Here is a 23,522-nt window from a genome sequence, read left to right as displayed (position 1 = left end):
AAGTATTTTTTTTTCCAGATCAAGACTAGGACTTTCAAGGAATCCAAAGAAAAAACACTTCAGATAAGATATTTCAGGTTTTACTCTTAAGTTCAAGGTGTGTTGGGAAATGGCCTGAGAGTTCAGTGGGTGGAAACACGACCAGTAAAGTTCAGCATATACTGCAAGAATCAAAGTCTAATTAGGGGAGCTGGTCAGGCTTTTAGTTTATCTACCTAATCTCCAACCACGGCCTCAAAGCTTGAGTATGTGACTGCATCTCTTTAAACCAAGAAACAGGTCATTAAGATTCTGGCTGTACAGGTAACATTACACTCATTTAACAAAACGAGAGTTCAAAACAAAAAAAGTTTAACTCCACATCAGAGACATTTCTGGAAACCACAGCTTAACTACCCATCTTCCCTCCATAGGTTTCAAATGAAACAGGCGCAGAGGCTCTCTTTGGCACAGCCTAACCCTGTTCAACTGGGTGTGGGTTTCAATTAAGTCACCCTTGTGCAGGAATTTGAAGTCAAACTTTTATAAACTTTTTTGATTGTTTTTTATTTTTTTGTTTGTTTGTTTTTAAACAACCCAGCCGCAGTGGTCACACTGCCGAAACCAGCCAGAATGGCTGCAACAGCAGCCCAGAGCCAACGAGCCGAGTTGCAGCTCTGGCTGGGCGCATGCTTGTGGTCTGCTCCAACAGCTCGTAGCCGCCTCAGTGGAAAGGAAAAGTGTGTTGAAGCTCAAGCTACAATGAAACTGACAGGTACTTCTGAAGAACAAAACTACGGCTGTAGCCCTACACACTTTTCTGGAAATCTGGCACAGTCATTTGTGGGAGACAAGGTCTCAATCAGAGATGGCTGGATGACCGTGGAATAACTCCATTCCAAAACTGTGCAGGTTTTCCAAATTTTCCTTATGGTCTTGAAATGAAAACAAAAACTTTTCAAATAGAAGGGTGTGGAATTGTGTTGAAAAGTCTATTTCTGAGATAGAGAGATCAAGTTCTCAATCACGCTTTCAGATCAGACATAACCAGGGACCTCATCCCAGGATGTAGAAAACTCCCCATTCATCAACACCAGCCCCTCTGCAAAATGTTCTGGCGTCCAAGAAGCAGCATATTTCCGTTAAAATATATTTCATCAAACATGTTCTGACCAATTCCAATCTTGAGATGACATTGTGTCACCAGTTTGTGGAAAGATCAGTATTAAAAAAAACCTCATAAAAATAGAGGACTGGAAAAGAAGCTGAGGAACAGCCAGTCACTCAAAAGACATTTGTCAGCAAAATTAAATATAAGTTCAGGCATATTCTGTTTCATCACATACTGTTCCTTTTAGGGGTGAGGCACTTACAGTCATTTCTCTATTTTGGAATGAGACTGCAAGGCAAACAGTTTATCTTCAGCTTGGCAAAAGAAAGTTACATTAATGTCCATCAAGATGAAAGTGGCACGAAACAGAAAATTCTACAGTTTAAATAGTGACTCTATTCTTCAGCTGTGTGTAAACTATTCTTCTCGCAGGATGCAGTCAAATGTTGATGTCTTGAATCAAGAGTTCCCAGTAATCTGGAAAACACAAACCCATGCACTTTATATATATACATGTACGTACTTACATATATATATAGTATTTAGTACCTATATATATATATGTTTCTGTGGACACACACACACAGACACAAACCACATCTGGAGTTCCATTAAAATATTTCTCCTGCCTCCTCAATAACCACAGTTACAGTAATCAGTTTCCCTAGAAGGAACAGAGCAGGGCTAAGGTCAGCTGTCGCTGGTCACCAGTGTTTGTACAAAGTAATTTTATGTTTCGTTTGCATGAGATGAATATCCAGTTAGAACTTTCCCTCATGAGAATTTTTACAGAAATAAAATATTTGGAAGGTTGAAATATTTCCCCAAAAGAAGGTTCAGGGAATAAGTGGGAGCTTCTTCACATTTTTGAAGATTTTTGCAAGTTCAAAAATAGGGAGGAAAGTATTAACCTCGTTCCTCACACCATTGTGTTATAAGGTACACAAGAGAGTCTGTATTGTATTCCTCCTCCTGAAGCAAAAATAATAATAAAAAAAAAATCAGAGAAAGCATGGTGTGTAAAAGCCAATTCCCATTTCAGTGAAAGCATTACTGTTTTTCATTTTAGGAGTTTTACTGTCTTTTCATCAGGAAAATGAATTGAAACGTGATGTACATTTTCCATCAACTTTGAAACAGTATTTTAAAAACACCTTTCTTTCCATGAGATTTCATTGTTTGCGTTTTTATTTATTTTTTCACAAAATGTTTTTATTGAAACAAATTTCAGCCTATTCTAGTTTGCATTTTGGATTCTCTAAAAATTCAAATTCAAAACTTCAAAGCAAGCCATCTCCACAACCATTACTTTTGTACCATTTTGATCAAAGCCATGGAAATTCCTGGTTCCACCCCAGAATAATGAACTGGTCCAGGTTTCATTTGAAATCCAGCTCTGAGGAGCTGACTTACCCATCTGGTTTGCAAGAATCCCGCTGTCTTCACCTGACCCGAGAGCATCCCCTCATAGCAAAGCTCTCCTCCAACTGGAATGCATCCATGCAACACAGTCCCCATCCCCTCTATGTGGGGGGGCACCAACATTTCGCTGTCAACCTCCAGTTTACCAACCTTCTCCAAGTTCAGAAAGATCCTTCTTTCTGTGTCTTGAAGATCAAGGTTTTTTAGCAATTCAGTAGCTAGCTGTGTTTGCCTGAAGAGACCCTCCCACTGCTCTTTTATCCTCTGAAGGCAGGCCAATTTTCAACTACAGCCTGACGGTTGCCTGGGTTAACCTCTGCCGTGTTTCATGAGGCTTAGAAACCCCAATACACCTTTCAAATAGTGTGTTTGATCACACTCCTCTGGCAGATAAGCAGAAAATTAGAATGAGCTTCTCCAGGTAAGTGCCAGCGTGAAGCTGCTGTCATGTTCCAGGGGGTAATGCCCGGCAGGCAGGCAGGCAGGCAGGTGAGGAGATCAGTTACAACAGGGACGCAGAAAAGGCAGCTCTGCAATTGCACAGTAACAACGCTGTTTCGATGCATCTGCAAGGCAAGGCTGTGGCATTGCATAAATGCAGTGATTGCTTCTACAGGGACGTAGAGATAAGCACCTTGACAGCCGTTTTAGCCCTAAAATATTGTATGTAAGGCACCTAGGTGGCTGTCCAAAATGAAGACACCCCTACCTTGTTCTACATAGCTTATATTCAAGTTTTCTAGATTGGAATCTACATGTTTCGATTCAAAGCCTTTTGTCCTGTAGGATCTTTTTCTGTCATGCTGGTAGCCTCTTCCTCTTCTCTTATCAACAGTGACCACGTGCCGAAACCCTGTGAAATAACACAGGCAACAAAACATGATTTCCTTCAACTTATTTTTTAGTTTTCACCCTTCGTGTTTGTCCAGGTCCAAACACAAACTTCACTCCACGGGAATATTCAGGTTGGTCCAGACTGGAGTCAACAGCTAAATTGTCCTTTGAGTGAAAAGTGGTAATTCTGAGGAGCCTGGAGGGATTGACTCCAGGGATCTAATCAGTATTCTGGACACCCAGCGTGCCTGGGGCACAAGTTATCCTTCTTAAGCCTGGATGTGTCCAAAACTAGTGGATTTTTTTTAAAAAACAATGAAAATTTTTATCTCAGTGTTTTAAGGGATTTATTTTTTTAATTAGAAAAACATAGTTCAGAATTCACCACCAAGTCCCCACTCCTTAGGACTCCATTCTCTCCTATGCCTTTCACCACTTTTCCCCAAATCCAAAACACACATTTAACCATCTCCTGCTGAGGTCAATGGGATTTAGGCAGATTCATGCCCCTGAAGCAGGCAGAAACCCAGCTCCTCCGCACTGACAGCACCTCAGCTGCTCTGGTTCGTTCCATGGCGTAGCCTGTGAAAGAAATTGTTTCAAGGTGTGCAAAGCATTTGCTGCCTGCTGCTGTTGGCAAACTAAAACCAAAAAGGAGCTGTTGCCAGGGAAGAAAAATCTAACCCCCCACCCCAGGGGAAAAGGAACACACAGGAAGAGAGGGGGAGCAGGGTGGGAGGTGCGGGATCCCCCATCGGATCCAGCCCTCGTTCCAAATTAAGCCAAGCTCACAGTAGGTGCAGGGTTTGGCCAAGCCTCCTCATCCCCCCACGTGCACCCGTGCATCACCTTAAGTGGGCGGTTTTCACATGCTGAGGATTTTCCTTGCTGTTTTGAGCCTCTGGTGTGGGACCTCGCAAAAAGCAGCGGCTTCTACTCTACTTCATGGCAACTAGTTGCCCAATGGCAAGTCAGGTGAGGGCACCCCCAAAACCGCTCACCCTTCAGAAAAGTGGGTGTCTGTGCAGAAGCACAGCCCTGCTGCAGACGCCTGTGAGGCTGGGGGTAGAGGCGGAGGTGTGCCCCTTATTCCCAACTCAAAAAGCACTGAAGTGCTTTCACACCCACATTGATTTGTTGATATCTGTTTATGGTGCAAGAACTTGGACTACAGACCTTGAGGCAACAATGCTAAAATCCATAAACCCCCCCCAAGCAGACAAATCTGCCGGGAGTGCACTGCAACAGATTTGAAAGGGAAGGAAGCCAGGCAGGGGAGGCAAGTTGTGAGATGGGGAGCAAAAGCCACAGGAAAAGCCTGGAGCCTGATCATCCTTCCCTGGATCCCGAGTCTTAAATTTTCTGTTGTACATACCTCTTCCCCAGAAGTTTTCTCCAGTTAACGCAGCAGGTATGCAAATGCTCTCACATTATAGTAACAGGAATCAAATCAGAATCCACATTTAAAAGCTTTAAAAGCTAAAGCAATAAAATGGCTAGGTACGCAATCCTATTTTTCTTCATTCATTTTGGGGTCATGCTTATAGGAACTTCCTCTTCTATATAACTTCTTTCACAGTCTCCAACAGAGACCTCCTCCAGACAACCTCAGTGGTAACAAAACAATGTTGTCCTTGCTGAATGACAGCACCAATTTTTGTCCTGCCTTTGAGTAGGTGCCTAAAACAGGCACTTTGTCTCTTAAAACATCTTTTTTTCCATCACTCTCTGAAAACACATCGCACCTTCCAAATAATGGGGCTGAGTTTCAAAAAGGGATATTCCTTAACAGAAGATTTTACAATTCACTTCAGTAAACCGTGGATAACAAACAATAGTCTGCCTTTTTCAAACTATTTCAATGGAGGTTTTGCTCCAGAACGAGTGTTGGATCCAAACCTCAGTTCTACAGAAGAAAGCTCACTGGAAAACAGAAAAAAAGACATTAAGGTTACAGCTGATTTGTCCACTAAGGATATTTTCCAACTAAGTTCTATTTTATCCAATAATGTAATGTGTTTTGTTCCGAAGCATGTTCTACTACTACTACTCCTCAAAAAGTATTCCCCAATGCCATAGAGAGTATATTTTTCAAATATGGGTTCACAGCATTTGTTTTAAGGGCATGTTTATAGAGGTTGGAAGGAAGTTCAGATAAAGTTGCTGCATTGTGGCAATATATGAAGTGAATTGTTTTAATAGGGAAGAAGTTTAAGATAATCACTCAGCCCTGTTTCCTTTACTGGTTGAACCCCTTTGGTCACATCTGTGAGAGCAATGCTGGCCACTTCTGTTTATTTTTCTTTAATTGAAAAATTTTAACCCTGAAAGTAAAGTTGAAAATGAAGAAGCTAGTCCAAGGGGCATCCTGCTACACCAGCGTGTGTCCTTTTCCAATTGCAGATGCCTCAGTAAGCAAGTGAAGTGATGACTTTTGCCTTTCTCCCTGAATTTCTGTCTTCCGTTTGTCGTAGCCACCATCTGCAAAGAGCAGCTTGGCAGTGCCGTGTACCAACTCCAGATATGCTAGGGAGCTGCACAAAAAGAGGATCTAACTGGAAAAATCGTAAAGCTGGTAGAAACAGGGCAGGCTCTGACAAGCAGAGGGGAACTCCTCAGAAACATCTTATTGTCAGGCAGAAAACTAGACACGAAGAAATTATATAGCACAAATACAGTACTGCCTTCCTAAACCATGACATACAGCTTAGGATTTTGCTGGTGAAGTCTAAGTGGAGATCTGCAATCCAGAGGCTCCTCTCAACCAACATTTCTGTGGTTCTATGGTTTTACGCAGATCAGAATAGATTTTCCATTCCTGGCCAGCCGCCAAAGTTGTCCTTCTCCTCTGGTTTCTTTTTTTTCCCCAGCAGAGAGGGCTAGACAATTAGCTATATAGTTACTTATGAATTTTTTTAAATACTTGAAAATATGAGGGGGACTAGCCAGACAAAACCAAGCCTCTGCTGCTCCCTTATCTAACAGACCAGAAACCAGGGACTTTTTTCCAGCAATGTTGGGTATGTTTGCCTAGATCTTAGCTCTCTCAAGTCCAGGACAGAGTCCTGGATCAAAGCCCTCCATGCCCCATGCAAGCGCTCCGCAAAGCAGGGCTGATGGGTCGGAGAGCAAGCCCTGCTAATGCAGCTGCGCTGCATCTAGGCTCTGAGGTACCACTTCGCTTTGCCAGGTAGCTAGGTCAGCAGGCTTGGAGCTCGTCCAGGTGCCTCTAGGTCAATGCTTGGTGCAGACACGTCACCAACATGCCCTACGTACAACTCTCCAGAAAGGCGCTGGCAATGTTCTCATCCGCCCCACCACTCGCCAGATACCACAGGTCACCTTCCGCTTTGCGAGGGATCCTGGCCTCGCAAAAGGCCTTCCATGAGGCGCTGAGACCGCGTACGGGCCATACCTTTCCTCAGAGACTGTTTCTTATCTCAGACATCGCAAAACATTATTAACTCAGCCGCAGGTAGACAAACCTGAGCGGAAGGCTTTCTGCCAGTTTGCCTGTCCCCGGCAGCCTCTGCCAGGCCTCTCACAAGGACATCTGTCAACCACACAGCGTGCAAGTCACGATGCACTTGAGCATAACAGAGGCGTTACAACACGGATTTAGTTATGTCCGTCTGACTCTCACAGAAACCTTACAAACTTCAATAGTCCCTTAAAGATTTACAGTAACACTAAGCAACAAACGAAAAAAAACACACGGCTCCGTTTCCCACTATCAAAGGGAGAACTTGCCAAGAGCACGGGAGCAAGCCAGGCCGACTGTGAGGCAACAGGCTCATTTCTGCATCGCCTGTAGATCAGGTGGCTTTTGCTGAGGTGCCGAACTTTCATCGTTCATGGATGAAAATGCTAGCTGGTAGCTTCTTTTTATACTGCTTCTGGAAACACTGAGTGTTTGAAAATTTGTGAGCTGGCCTGACTAATACATTTACGAATGTTGACATTTAGTTCACAGTTACGGCTGAGATAAAACCCAAATTGTTTTTTTTTTCAAGACTACAGTCGTGTCCAGTTCTGCAATTTAATTTATTTTAACATAGGTCCAAAATATTGTAGTTTTAAAATAGGACAGAGAATTAGATGCACTCCTTGGCAGAACAAAAGGGCAGCTGATGTCCCCAAACCCGAGAGTGACTGTTCTGTGGTGCCTGTCCTCAAAATACCAAAGTGTGAAAGACACCTCAATTGTGCCAGCCTGCACAAAAAGGCAGCTGCCACAATACAATACAATATCTGTGCTGTATTAGTTCATTCCTTAGCACATTTCTAGTTTGTTTCTGAGAGCGCTACAGAAACAAGGCAAGGCAGACAGGCTTTCCATGCCAGCGGACACTTTTGCAAAGGTACAACTTCTACAACTTCCTTGTTTAAATTATCTGAGCAGTAGGCGGGTGGAGCACCTTAATAATTTGCTTTTCTCTTTTATTACTGAAGTATCTAAAATATCTGAGGGTGTTGGAAGAGAGGTCGCTCTTATTGCATTCCTTCGCAGGCAGCGTTGCTTTTGCAGGGACACCTGTCTGCCTGAAACTCTGTAAACGCTTTTTAAGAGGTCCCCAGGTAGCAGAAAGAACACAGCTGCTAAAGAGCGTTAATGGCAGGACAGCTGCTTGGCTGACAGAATTGGAACCAGCATGGTGCATGTGCTGGGACTGTAAACAGGAATGAATTTTCCTAAAAGCTTTATAAGTAAAAATGTTTATTTTTGGAATATTAGCAAAATAAAAGGAGTTACAATGTTCCTTTAATTTTCAGTCAAAACATAACGACATGCAGCTTTTAAGAAAGTTTATTTTATAGCAAAATCTCAAATTGAAACAAGGTGGCTTAGAAACAACTTCAGAAATACCAGGGATTTCTTCTAGATGTATATATAAAACACACTTGGGCATTTTTTGCCCTTAATGTGTAGTAAAATTGGTCATGAAATCCTTCTTTCCATAAACCACACATCAGGTATTGGGGAACACTTTTCTGGTTTCCAAGCCTGCCATTGATGGTAAATGCTTGGTGTGTGGTGCGTGAAGGTATTACAAGGTATGTGGAACAGGTTATTCACATGCTAAGAGGATGAAATGGAGATCTTGTGTTTCAAGGACAGGCACTGAAACGAAGACACCTGATTCCTAGCCTTCGCTCAGCCACAGCCGTCCTCTCTGAGCCAGGGCGAGTTGTTCAGTGCCAAGAAAGTGCCCTCTTTTGGTGGACACAACCCCAGCACAGGCTCAGAACTGGAATTTTGAACCCAGGTGAACAGCAATATTAGACTGGGGGCAAACAACCAGCATCCTTTTGGGACTGTTGCTAAAGAACCGTATTCTCTTTGGAAAGTTCAGCTCAGGATAGCAGAATGCAAACCCCTGGCTACTCCCCTCCCAGCACTTGCAGCACTCCAGCCTGTGGGATGTGAGCGGAACTTGCCTTGTCCTCTTGAAATGACATAGCTACTTCTTTAAGATAGACAGAGACCTTTTAAAATCTATCCAGCCTTCACCATGTTTCTCAAAGTCTTTCGAAGATACTTTCTGCCATCCCTACTCCACCACCGTGAAACAGCCAGTGTGCCACCATCAAGGGATGAAAACAGCGGGCCCATTACCTGTACACGGCTCTTCACAGCTTCTCATCCTGAGCCTGAAGCTGGGCTCGGTTTAAAGTTATTAATTGCCTTTTTCACAGCTGGCACCAGCAGCCTCGCATGTTGACTCAAAGTGTGATGTGATAATTAGGCAGGGTGAGGAATCTTTGTTAAGTTTTGTTCTTTGGCAGTATTTTGCCTTTGATCTTCTCCACTCTCCTTTCCAGGAGAGTTGCAGCGTTCCAGCTGGAGCTGAGGGTGGGCCTTTCATCAACCTGGGGGGAAAACTTTGTCCTGTGCTCCACAGCACCCCATTCTGAGTCTTAAACTTCCCATTCGGACGACTGCTATGCGCTAACTGGAGCGCCTGGGAGGTGCCTATAGTCAGAAAAGCACGTACGGTGCATCTTCCACCAAAACACAGATCAAATCAACACATTAGAAGAGAATTAGGAACAAAGTTCAGTAGCAAAATAAACAAATAAGTAGGCTTTTAATAATGCCTTTCTACATTAACTTGATTGAAACCTCATATTTTGCTCTGCAGGTTAGGAAGGGTGGTGGCACAATAACCATAACATCCTGCAGAAACCTACGGCTGTTTCTCACTTGGGCTCCAAAGCTGCCCATATTCCAGAGTCATGCAGGCAGTTAACTTACTCATTCTGCTGATTTTTATTGGCAAATTACAAACCACTTAACAGATGGTGTAAAAATAATTATGTAAACTTACGAATAGGTCCTAGAGCGTTTATTCTTTTATGAATGAATCATTTTCCCAAAATGCATGTTCTTGAGCTTTTGTCACTTATCACTTCTTCCAGATCGGACCCTTCTATTTGTCACACCCTAGCCCCCTCCAGACCTGGGCCAGCATGAAAAGCAGAGACAGCAGGCAGGTCTGAATGTCAGGAATTGTGTCCCTGCCATATTGTTCTCCTAGGCTGGGCTCTTAGCAACACAGTAACGCAAGTCAAAGAAACGTATCTGCCCCAGAAGGACTAATTGGTGGGAGTTTTGCAATTTCAGTAAATGAACGAGAGGAGACTGTATAGCAATTTGCTTTTTCCACCCCATGAGGGAAACAGAGCTTTATGTTGATTAGAAAGTAAAATATAAAGATATGATCGCCTGTTACATTGGGATGTGTGTTGAACTAAGTCCCAGAGCTGTTTTGGTACTAGAAATTAGGCATGGATAAGATGCCTGCAGGACAGGTATGTAACTATGCACATGACAACGAAGTTCAAGTGTAGGTATGTGAAGAAATGAACAACTGTAAGATATGTCATACATAAAGAGTAACTCTTTAAAGCTGCTTTCCCAAGACATTATCCTCAGAATTTCTTGTCCTTCCAAATTGGGGAGACTATGACAGCCTGTCAGCAGGTTTTGCTTGCTGCCATGGCTATTTTAATTGTGGTAATCAACAGAGCTTGTGACCGTCTTCACTGTCTTCTGGGCAAATGTGCAAAAATTCCAGTAGGAGATTTCACATGACTGCTCAGAGGCTGATGCTGGTACAGGAGCAGATATCTGGCTGCTCCATCTCTTATCTGATGGCTAGCATGTTGCTGCTCTTACCCCAGAGGTAGTTCAAAAGACTAATCCCCTTTATGGGTATTAGACTTCCCTTTCACACAAAACGGGCTGAGCTGTGGCACTTTTTGCCTTCTCATACGGGTCTGCCTTCCCTTGCTTCCCACTTCCACACTGCACTCCTAGGCTGCAACTGGCCGAGGCTGAAATTCAGGAGCAGAGAGGCAGAGCAGCAACTCAGAGGTTGTTGTTAAACAGCCACAGCAACAGAAGTGCACAGGTGGGAAAGGGGCAAAGAAAATCCCTTTCTCCTCCTCAGTGCCTAAGGATTATGCACAATTTACAGGGTGGGTTTTCTGTGGATTGGGTCAAAGAGGTAGCCCAGTCCCAAGACGCGAAGAAGGCAACACAGATCTGTGTCACAGAAATACTGGACTGTCCATGGACTGTAACAAGTCAGGGTTTCCTGTGCTTTCATGGGTTAAGCTTCTGCAGGAATTTTTAAAATTGACATACACCCCCCTAAAGGATGCTTCTCACAAGAAGTGACCCCTGCACAGGCAGGAAGCAGTCACAGGAGTGAGACGGGCAATAAACTGGGGTAGGTAAGACCCACCTCCACTCTGTGAAAGGGTTATTAAACATTGGAATAGGCTGCCCAGGGAGGTGGTGGATTCACCATCCCTGGAGGTGTTTAAAAAAAGGGTAGATGGGGCACTTAGGGACATGGTTTAGAAGTGGCTTTTGTTAGGGTAGGTTAAAGGTTGGACTTGATGATCTTAAAGGTCCCTTCCAACCTCAGCAATTCTATGATTCTATGATCACATATATAGTTTCCCAGTGAAGTTAAATACATTATCCTAAGGCATGCCTCAGTTGTAACTGAAACACCATGCATCCTAGCTAACTGCACAGCTTCCCAGCTCACCACTGAGATGGTTTTTTATGACACCTCCAAATTACTTCTACTCCACAGGTACCATGAATGGTTGGACTGATTTCCATGCCTTCAGTGGGTGATGCTTAAATCATTCCTTTTGCTACTGGGGCTTTTGTTTTTATGCTTTGAGTTTTCCAGGAGGGTCTGTTTAGGCTTCTGTCAAACTCCTGTTGTGGGCAGCCAGATGGAACCAGGCACTGAATAAAGGGCTCAGCATTTCCATGTCCTAATTTAAGCACCTAAGGTTCACTGGACTTTTGAGTACTATACGTACGAAAGAGATAAGACAATTTACTGGTGGGAAAATGGCACACCCAGAAGCTCCACTGGAGCTAAACCTCCTGAGATTATGTTAAACTGGAAAAGGTATAAAGGCTTGTTTTAGTCTGGTAATGTAGATATCAGGGCGAAAAAAGTAACCAGAATATTTTCTTGGTTCTGACAATAGTGAGTTCTGAAGCAGTTGGTAGATTTTTACACTCTTAATTAATCCAGACAGAAACAAGAAAAAGTGAAATCACATTACAAAAATTTGAAGACAGCTATACTCCAGGGGAAAAATAAAATGTGACAGATGACAGTTCTTGAACAGAGAATACAAATAGAAGGGGGTGGGGGAGGGGGGAAAAGTCTGTCTGCAACTCTGCAACTGAATCCAGGCTGCAGAGCCATACAGTGTTTGGGAAGGGAAAAACTGGATGCTGGGTGAGAGACTCATTCACACCTGGAGCAAAGAGCTCCAAGTCAGAACACTGGAGGATGCACAAACAGACCTTGACAATGTACGCAAATTTACCCAAATAAGAGAACCCAGCAGATCTGCCTGAGAAAATCGATAGATGGGGTGAAAGACCGGGGGTAAAAGGCAGTAAGGCAGTTTAAGTTGGAACACAGCAAGAGATGACCCGTGCAACTCGTGACTTGTGCCAGCGAATGCTTACCATGATCACGCCCAACAAGTTTGGGCGGATGCTGCACTTCGTATGACAGTTTTTCCTCAAACTGCATTTGGGTTAATTTCAGGGCACAAAAGTTACATCAGAACATGCAAGGGTTTAGATTGTCTCAATCTACAATAGACATTAAATTCAACAGAGGCAGCATTTTCTGACTATGGGAAAAGCAGTGGAAATACACAGCGCCTCAGGGAAGCTTTGGAAAAAGCAACAGAGGTGCTGTGCTACAGCTAGATTCACAATAACAAGAAAAAGTCCGCGTAAGGGAGGAAAAGCGTCTAGGAAGAAAAGGCAACACATCAAGGATTACTTCAGTTGAGTTCTGCCCCTGACAAACAAAGGAGGCATACAAATTTTGTTCATAATGACAAAATACATGTGGCTCACTGGTCTAATGGAGCAGGGACAGTGTAAAAAATTGGAGTACTAGAGGAGTTAAGATGCCCCAGAACTGCTCATATATTAGAAAGCATAACTTTTAAATCATCCAAGGAAGTTATTAGTTCAGGTTCTGACAGCAAAATACAGTCACAACTGACAACTGATGACTTGAGACATCAGGAGCTCTAGCAGTGAAAGAAGACAGCTGAAATTTTAAGCCATGGATTGAAAAGGTTTGATATCTTTATTGATAGGAGTCTGTATTAATTTCAAGTTGACTGTAAAGTCTTTACTGTCTTCACCAGAAAGGGCCTGGCAAACATTTTGAAAAAAGTGCAATTGTATTTATTTTTTCCCAGCTACCAAATATATGATCTGCAAGACAAATTTAAGTGAGGCTGATGGTGCAAGAACAGGCATTTCAGCTTTGAAGGAAAGTCTAGGGTAACAAACTAAATTTGGTAGGAGCCAAACTAATTTTAAAAGCCTTGTCCAGATGAAATATGGACCATGAAATACGTTCTTGCCGGAACAACTGCTCAGGATGTGACCCCACAGAGCGAGTGTAACAGTCTGTAGTTTGTATTACAGCTATTGAGCTGCTGGGGTTTTAAGTGCTATTTCTCCATTGAAAAGAAATTGTGGGACTGAGAACCGTGCCTTAAAGGCTTAAGCCACTCAGAGACTCTGGGGCCAGGTTGAGACCCCGCTGTTGTCAGCGTTCGGCACAGCCAGTTGGAACCGCACATGGGAAAAGTAGTTCTTTTATAAATGCCTTCAGAGCAGCAGGTGATTCCTAAGGCTGTGCTGCTCCCTCTGAAGCTGGGCTTTATTATCTAATATGTGTGCATGAAGAGTAAGCCCTGCGCAGGACTTTATTAACAAAGTCGTGCATCCACTTGCACTTAATGTGTTCTAAACTCGTACTCACCATTGGAATCACAAATGAACGGAAACCTTGAACATTCAGATTAGCAGCACTCTCCTGGTCTGTATTTTCTGTCCTACACCCTGAAGGCCAAAGTCTAGTGATGAGCTGATGCTGCTGTTCAGGATCTTACTATTGACCCACAGCATGTCCTTGAGCAAGTCCCTTCGCTTTCAATATGCTTCAGGTTCAACACGTGGAAAACTGAGAAAATTCACTGAGCTCCATGGAGATGCCATGTGAAGCTACTAATATACATCAATTGGTTTGTTTTTTCCAGGTGTGAAGTCCATTAAATGCAGAGTGGCTGACAGCAACAAGTTTTGGATCAGGCTTTAGAAAGAAAACTGTATTACTACTGACCGAGTACAGAAATTAATTGTTTTTAAAGCAGTTCTCTAATGTGTCACTATTCTAAATTGGTAAGCCTGTAGAGGAGCCACATGGGAATTTCTTGATGTAACCTTCCCATTCAGAAAACACCCATTTGTAAAAAATAAATACTTTTTCCTTTTTGCAGGAAGCAATCACTTTAGATAAATTTTGCAATTTGAAAAATATTAATGAAAAAGTGTCCAGAGCAACAAAATATTTTTTGTGTGTTTAAAAAATGTTTTGGTTCAAAAGGACTTTTGTTTGAAAAATCTTCCGAGCCACCCAGTAGTTATAGTGAAAAAGTAAGTCCACAGTCCAAGGGAAAAATTTCCAACTGATGGCAATTGGGATGAAAGCCACGATTTCAAAATCAAACTGTGGGAGAGGAAAGCTGTTTCTTGTGAGTTCTACCCGTGGTAATATCAGGCACGCTGCTGCACAAGCACAGAAGCACCACTTTTGACTCTTAAGCTGCTGTGGCCAGAAAGGCCAGGAGTATTCATGTAGGGAAGCTGAAGATGCATATTGAGCACCTCTGGCGTGGCACAGATAAGCTGAGGTAAGCGTTTATTCTCATAAAGTTAAAGAATCTGCTTGTGAGGTAAGGAAAAAGAAGGAAAACGGAAGATTTAGAAATCGCAAACCCATAACTGCTTTCTGAATTGATTCCTTTTTTAAGAGTTTGAATGGGACAAAGGAAGGAAAGTTACATACTGCTGTGGGTAACAAAGCCAGCAGGAAATAGGGCTTAGCAGTCAAGAACACACACGATAAAGCTTACCCAAGCTCACACACAAGAACAATATTTATCTCCTCTTCCCACCACTATCAGAAAAATAAAGGGTCCAATAAAGAGCGTCTGCATGACCGAAGTGTTCAGATGGGAAGGTATTAGAAAAAGTAAGACAGGAAATAAAAATCCAAAGGAACAAAGGCAAAGGAGTATAGTATCATGATTCAAGAAAAGAACAAAGCAAACTTGACATGAAAAAGAAAGGGAGATCTATCTTGTGACAGTCAAATAGAGGGGGACACAAGCCTCAACATCAAAATCCACGTTTCAGACACCTACACTGAACTACAGGCTTCGCTCAGCAGTTGTAAAGGCAGAGGTTCGGCTATATGCGTGGTGATACAGTGCAGCATCTCTGTATGTAAGTGCAGGCAGTCTCTGAGTCCTTCTTCACTAAGAAGTCATGTCTCTAAGGTACCTCTGTGCTTCCAAATTCTAGTGTACTCTTAGTTAGATCTGACTTTAGATAAACTGTCTGCTCTCATTATATGGAAAATCTAACGCAGGTGAATATTTCAAACAGCCTCAAAGTTTAAAAATATTTAGGGGCAGGGGTCTGCTTTGGACCCATGTATACTAAATGAAGATGAGCCATGGGTTGCAGAGAAGGAGTGGCCTGCTTGGGTCTTTGTTCATATCGTAAGTCATCTGAAATCCCCATTACTCTTTTTCAAATAAAAAATCTGCTTATCATATTTGTATTGTGTCAGTTACTATAGCTTTGCAATTACGTTTCAGACTTTTTCTCTTTTAAAATTATTATTCCTGTAGTTCCCGGCTTTGACTGGATGAAGAAATGTTGCAATAGCATGAAAAAGTACTTTTTAAAAAATGTCTCCAACTCAGCCAAAAGCTGTCTGTATGAGAAATCTTGCAAGAAAATCTGTTCTCATCTTATTTCCAGCTGGGCTACATCCAGTTCCAAAAGTACTTGTTGATGGTGTGAGAAAAGTGTCTGGATATGGACATTTATTTGACCTGAGCCTCCAAATTTTGGATTGTGAGTACAACCAAAACTAGAAACACGAGAGAGATGTGTTAAGAAGCCACACTGAGGACAATAACAGAAAGGAGAGGTGATTTGAGATAGCTTCCTCTCCTGAGGAAAGGCCATCCAGTCTCACGAGTCCTGCTGTTACTGCCATTATTGCTTCATGGATGCTTCCCTGCACTTCCCAGCCTTGCTCTTCCCTCACCTCCATTCTTCTCTTGGTCATCAAAGGCAGCAGCTCATAACCCCAGCCTCCCTTACCAGCTTTCTAGGTGTTTCACACACCTTTCTCTTTGCTTGATGTTTTGGCAGAAACATCTGTCAATACCATCACAGATTTCCTCTATATTTCTCAAAGCGCCTCCTAAAGCTCTCCTCTGCCACCACACCTAGAAAAGCCTGAGAAGAGGCTCCTGGGGTGCCAGCGTGCAGCCTAATGTACTGATCAGTGCCGTTGTAGTGTTTTCCCATGTTCCCTCATCTCTCGGTAAGCACTTATTTGGCAAGCCTGAAGGAGGCTTTCTTTTCTTTCTCTGTTTATACAACACTGAGGTTCTTATCTGTGGCTAGGACTCCTTGATCCTATCATCACACAAATAACAACAGGTAATGATTTAAAAGAAAAGCCAAGCAAAACATAATGCTTAGTTGTTTGAATTGCTTTCACACAGTGTTGAAAAAGTCATTATTTGATAGTAGCAGAAGTGACTGAATCACGTTATTTAAAAATATAAATAAAATGGCTGTGTTGTTCCAGGGTTTTTGTCAACAATCACTGTCAGTTCTAATTCTCCAAACAGGCAAAAATCTGGGTGGAAATCCTGGCTCTGCCGAAGCCAAGTGCCAGATTTCCATTGGCCTCAACGTGCCTGGAATTCACCCGGTCACAACCTAGAGGAAGAATATTTGTAGTAGCAAACCAAATAAATATATCCATGTTTTTCTATGAAAAGTCAATTTGAGACCCTTTTTTCCTGGCAAGAGTTACGCACAGCGATATAATGAGAGATACGGCAGTACTTGGAACAGGAAATGACTGCGGACACATTGTCAGGGCAGCGCTATACTATGCCAATGGCTGAAACAGAGAAAACTCCTAAGAACTTGCTAAAATGCTCCAGGAAATAAAATAAAACAAAATAAAAAACAAATCCAGAAATAAAATAGAGTGCACAATGAAAATGCAACAGTTGAAATTTCTGTGAGGGTGAGAGGAAACGTAGAGATGGCAAACTGTATTGAAAGAAACCATTGCATGTTGGTTGCTGATAAGGTGACAGATGTTGCCCTTTGCAAGACAGAGAAAGCATCTTGACAGAGGTTTTCAAGAATTAGAGTAGCAACACAGCAGAGTACGTTAGGGAACAACAATCCTCTGAAATATCTCGATATGGAAATTGGGTGTGGGGTGGAAGAGCTTTGTTAGGCATCCAAAGAGTGATTTTCTTATTCTATGGAATTAATATTAGCTGAAGCATATGAGTGGATACTCAACAGATCACATGGAACAGAAGAGGACTCTTTCATGGATTATTAACTACGTGTGTGCTGTCTAAACAGGGGCAAACAATCCTTAAAGGCTAGGATGCCTATGCCAGAAATACTAGCAATCAGAACATCATTGTGAATCAAAGGACATAAAAGACGTTCTCTACATCAGATACCAATGATACTTTCAGATATTTGATAATTTTGCTTAAGGGAACACTTATACGTTTCATTAAGTCAGAGCATTATAGAACAGTGTGTACAAGTTAATCAGTGAAGTGAAAAATAGCCCAGAAATGTGAAAAGTCTGTGTGCAAAACCAGTGATTTGGTGTCTGGATGTGACTAAAGGCACACTGCTTGGATACATCTGCAACAGACACACCAGTTCAGTATTTTTAGAGGCGCCACTGACCACTTTCCTGCTAACTGATCATTTAATCAAAACGTTTCTCTCACATTTTTTTTTTTATTAGAAAATTAATATATTTTTTCCCACTGAAAATGCAAACTTTTTGTAGCAATTCTGGCATCATACAGACAAAAATATTTCAGGTAAATAATTTTATAATTATATGTGAGAAAATTACTATTGGAGCACCAACTTCCAAAGGAACTGGTGAATTCCCATGATGATTTAGAGTCATTATTGGAACATGAGACACATTTTTCATACATGAGCTACAGCAATACATAGTTTATATCATATAATAGGGGATATTTTTATACAGCATAAGAACATCATCAGAATCAAGTGTTTCATCAAAAGTTTAACTGGCAAAGCTCCAGATTGCATCAAAACTGATGATAATTTTTGTCATATCAGTCACATTCTTCTTGTAACATGCTGCTTCACTGCAGGGCATGTTGCACAACTCAAAATGTTACTCATTCCAACATACTGTATAATGAATTTTCATTTTTTGATACCTCCTTACTTCTTCTGGATGAGGTACTACTAAAGAATTTCTATATATATGCTTCTAAATTTTAAGATAATTTTCTGTGCCTTTGGTATGAACACTCTAGCAGAGGGGTTTTGCTGGCAGAAACTGGACCTCCGGGCATGAAGTCAATGGACAGAGGTATGTTATAAGTACACACAGACCAGACCCATGAGGGAAGTAAGCAGTACCCAAGTACGCTCCACTCACCCACAACAGTCCACAACATCAGCCCAAAATGGACATGCCACATATATGGACCAGAACAATATATGTTTTAGCCCAGTTGCAACCTTTTCACTGAAGTTTTGTTCCATTTCTTAAGCTGTGGCTTATACACTTAGGTCTTCACAGCTGTTTGAACTCCAGAATATGCAAGTTTTCTTGTTATCAGATCAGTGACTTTTATTTTCTCTAGCTTTTGAATTATATTTTGATATAAGGGATTTTTTTCATCAAAATATTTCATAATAATACAAAAGAGTTTGTGAAAATGGGTCACTTCTGACTCACAGCTCCAGGACAATAGCTGCAATGCACTATTGTGGTATGAGACCTTGTATTTGTCTCCTTTCTCATTCATGTGACCTCCCCCCTGCAGCTCCACCTCACAGTCCCCAGCTTCCAAATTTTATAAGAAGATGGCTAGACCTTACAACAGTGTACATACGTACATACGTAACTTCCACACTATGGATGGATGTGCACTGCCCATTTTATCCCAGTTCTTTATCTTTTAAAACTACTCTTTTTTTTTTTTTTCTCCTCTCCTTAACCAGACCAAAGGGGAAAAAAAACAAAACAGTGTTGACATTTTTTATTTTAATATTAGGAAAAATAGAAGAATTAAATAAGACCTGGTGGAAACCATTTTCCTTTTCCTCCTTCCTTGCAGTCCTTTTTATTTTCACATCACAGTTTTACTTGATTCAGACGAGCGTTATATGACAAGCTTGGCTGACATCCTGGTAGCAACAAGGGTTGCAAGGTACAACCAATGACAAAGATAACTCTGCCATCGCCTTTGTGATACAGAGGCAGCTTTATTTGCAAATCAGGGGGTTTGCCTTCTTTTAATTTATGAAAGGAAATGGGAGCAAGAATAAATGATACAAATAAAAATACCACTTTGCTACTATGTACTGTAGTCATATCAGAAGGAAAAACTTCTCTGTCAATGAACGTTCCAGGGTCACTTCACACCAGTCAAGGCAGGAAGATGACCTTAGAGAGCAAATGTTAATTTCTTTTTATTAAATGCACCCATTGCTCATTTCCTACGTACAAATTTAATGCTATACACTAGTTATAGTGTTTGCAGTAAGAGGAGGGCTGTAATTAAGAATTAGTGCCACATCCAGAAATTTTAAGCACACGGTCCCATCTTCTAGATTACTACTTTGCAATGCATGGAATGGGTGGTTACTTTATCGTCTAAAGAAATAAAGCCAAACTGAGGTCTCACAGCAATGATCTGCATTATACTCACTGAGCATGCAGCACCAGCAAAGCTCTTATTAAAATGAAGACAGAGAGAAAAATACGTTTGAGCTGCAAGACCAAACCATCAGAGGCTGAAGTGAGCTAATTTCACAACAATAAACCTCATGATATTGATACATTTTAGCACTTTTCTGCTTTCCGTGTAAGACTGGCAGAGGGCACGGGAAAGTTATCTGAGGAATCATGCCAGATATGTGGTAGAAACAGGACATACGTCAAAATAGCTTTGTTAGAGCAGACTATGCGCATTGTGCAAGCGTGTAAAGGCAGATGTGACTATGCAGGTCTATAAAACCCCCCAAATGAGCCCACAACAGTGGGTACAGTGATTAGAAACCAGATGTCTCACAGACAAGAGCCTTTGTTTTAGTTGAAGGAAAGAGAAGTATGAAAGTATTTTCGGTCTGAAGGGCCCGAGTACACAACATCATGGACACTCAGCTACAGAAATAAACTATTTCAGTGAGCTGAATAGAGGAGGAAAACATAAATGAAGTGTGAGCTAACAGGGAATAGCTGAATCTAAAAAAATGCACAGTCTAAAAAAACCATAATAGTCTAACATAGGAAGAGACATTCTGTTTGAAACTGCTTCTATTCCTTTCTCCTTCACTATTTGCTTAGATATTTTACCCTCAGTTTAGAGGTTTTCTTTTCCTCTATTATTCCTAATAAGAGAGCAATGAAAGCATATCCCTGGCCATTGAGGTTTTTTGCAGGATAAATAGATGTCCTTAGGCAATCCGAACCACCCTTTGCGTGGGCTTTCTCAGATACTGTTCATAAGAAATTCTATTTACGACAGAGGCAAATTCCCAACTGACAAGAAAATAAAGACCGTCTTATGTTATCAGTCCTCATGCTGAAGTCCCCCATCCCTACATACACCATCAAAACTTCTATAATGATCATGCTAATTATTTTAATTTACATACTGGTATTTAAGCTTACGTGTCAGTGACAGAGAAGAAAGTTGTAAAATACAGCAAATCAGAACCCCTTCCACATGACAAGTGCTGCATCAGAGGTCTAGCAAAGTCCGGCTATGTATGAAGTCTGTGTTACAAAGTGTAAAAGAAATTATCTTAAACTAACACGCCATTCTTGAACTGAGCTCAAGAAACGTGTTAAAAATATACCCAGCAGATTTCTCACAAGGCCTCTGTAAATTCAAAAATGGTGACTCATTTTCAACAGTGATCATGCTGTGGTTGCGTGCAAAGGATACAACAACATAATACATGAGTACATGAATCTGTAATATACAAGATAATGGAAAGAACAGAGGACTGCTGACCAAACAGTGTTTTGAGAACATTTTTTGATATCAGATACGATAATGATAGGCCAGTTAACAATATATGAAGAGAAGATAGTTAATGTCTTAGAAGCATCAATATTTTATTTAGCTATAGATTAGATAACAGCTTGTTCTCAACTGGTTTGTTAGCAAAACCTGGTTTGCCCTGGTATCACCACCTGCAAGCCATGGCAGAGGGAGCATGAAGACCTTGTAAAGAACTTGGTTACCCAAAGATTCTATTGCTCCACTGCAAGCAATACTTTTCCTGGCCTTTCTTCCTTTTTTTTTTTTTTTAAATGATTTATAAAAATGCCACATGGCAACATGGCTATTATAGTGATTTTAAAAGAGATGGAAGTCTTTTGCACAGCTTTTTTTTGTGGAATACCTTTGATTTTAGGAGACAGGATTACTTGGCAACATATTCCAATTTCTAGTCAGATTCAAAGTAATTTCTTACCTGTAGAATGCCGAGAAGATAAGAGAGTAAAAGTGGAAGTAGAAATACAGGAGAAGACCTCTTATTGAATATATTGAATGGGAATCCTCTAGCTAGCACAAATCAATGCCTAAGTTCCAACTACAGCTGTTATTATTTTTCATAAGTACAGTAGAAATTCACTTATTTCTAAGTGAATTGAATGAATTGAATGTCTATGAATGAAATAGAAATTCATCCATAGACATGAAGAGAGAGAGAACAGATGCTCATTTTCTAAATAAGAGGGGAAAAGTAGCCCAAACCCCTCACTTTTCTCTTCATTCTACAGACTACAGAGCTACAAATGTCCCCATGTCATCCTGTCAACACTGCTGTCGGTGTGTACACAAACACATCTGTCTTCTTTATTTATTCAGTCATCAAAATTCCAAGTCTGCAAGCTAGTCATAATTACACCTTCCAAAGAGGCAGGCACCTGCCATTTACTCTACCTTTTTCAATTACATCTAATTGAAGACTTGAGCTCAAATAGAGGAAGAGAGACAAGAGTTCTTCAAACTGTCTAAACACTTTCTGTTGAATAGAAAAAGAGGTTTCCTACCACAGCTCAAAATAAGCCCTCCAACATGACTGGCATAATAAAGAACTGGAAAATCAGATGCATTTCCTTCATCTAAACACCCTGTACCATGAGAATGCTTTTCACATGGATGACAGCTCTCAGCTAGAAGAAAAGCACCGTCACCCCATCCCCCCCATCACTGCTGAAGCTAAGCTATGAGTGCATTTCTTGGGTAGAAGGACTTGCCCTGGGTGCTCCAACAACTTCCTCCTTTCAAGAGCATGCAGATGATGGAGGGAAGCATGTCACAAATGGCAAAAAAAGCAGTTCTCAAGAAACCAAGTTTACGTGTGATCATACAGATGAGATGACTGATAGTAGATTATCCTCTCCAAGTACAGCTGTAAACTCCTTGGCAACAGTAACCTGATAGGCACTGAGCTAGAGTAACCTTCTAGGAATTGAAGAAGCTGGAAAAAAAAAACCCAGCTGGCTCCACTTATATAAGGGATGTAATTAGGCCTAAAAGAGAGGATGATTTCTGCCTGTGTGATCTGCATTAAGAGTAAGTCCCTGAGAGCATTTTTGTGAAGGTACTTCTGGTTCTTGTGAGTGGGGGATTTTCCCTTTCCTTGAACTGCGTTGCAGAAGTTTCCATCAAGAGATAGCAGGAGGGTGTCATTTGGAGAGAAGAGTCAAATAAAGGAATCCTTGTACCGAGTGATGCGATGGTTTGTCCTCAAAATACATATGCAAGAAAAAACAGATAACATATTGTTAGCAAATTAGACTTATTATGCTAAAACCAAAGTGGCCAAATGGAGAATGTCTCACATCTGTCAAGGGGTGAACCAGTGGTAAGTTGTGTAACATACATAAGAAAAGCAGAGTGGTTAAAAATATAATAAACCATCATTGCATTGGTGATAAATCCACAAAGATCTACCAGTATAATCCTCCAATCCCTTTGTAATAGAAGCTAAGATAATATTTGTAATCTGAACAGAGGATATCACTAGACCAGCAATTCCTAGCCCTATTACTAGCTTCCTAAGTGCAGAGGAAACCTGTAGTGACTCTAGATCTATTTTTAAGATAATGGATGATCATTGCCATTTAACTACTGAGTATTTTCTACATAAAAATCTAAGCTAGAGGAATGAAATGTAAACGCTATAATGGAGTTGAGCTAGCTGTTTGAAAGACTAAAGGATTTAATGCTTTTGAATGAAAGCAAGCAAGAACACAGCTATTTTTCATCATTTGTATTGTCAGCTGGAAAATGCAAACAACTGTACCAAAGGCAAAAGAATGTGAAATTCCCTTTCACTGCCTTTCTGCCCATTTTTTGCTTCCTACAGAGAAAGGTAGGCTCACCATCAAACAGTTTAGCAAAGCCAAGGCGATTCTTCCAGATTTCCCTGGATGACATTCCT

The 23,522-nt window shown here is 41.3% G+C and overlaps 1 long non-coding RNA gene across 2 annotated transcripts in view; it reads right to left on the bottom strand.

Annotated features, from left to right (window-relative positions):
• The window catches only part of LOC128905506 (uncharacterized), a 67,514-nt gene that overhangs the window by 14,885 nt on the left and 29,107 nt on the right, over positions 1–23,522 (bottom strand). Inside the window, exon 1 of one of the 2 annotated variants that reach the window (XR_008464890.1) lies at positions 1,353–1,462. The exons of the other annotated variant lie outside the window; for it this stretch is intronic. This is a non-coding gene — a long non-coding RNA (uncharacterized LOC128905506). Of the gene's footprint in view, positions 1–1,352; positions 1,463–23,522 lie in introns of those variants that run through there. 2 annotated transcript variants of the gene reach the window in all.

The sequence above is a fragment of the Rissa tridactyla genome, chromosome 2, assembly GCF_028500815.1.
Source record: "Rissa tridactyla isolate bRisTri1 chromosome 2, bRisTri1.patW.cur.20221130, whole genome shotgun sequence".
NCBI classification, from domain to species: domain Eukaryota; kingdom Metazoa; phylum Chordata; class Aves; order Charadriiformes; family Laridae; genus Rissa; species Rissa tridactyla.
The sequence above is the reverse complement of the archived record's forward strand: the minus strand, read 5'-3'. Positions and strand labels throughout refer to the sequence as shown.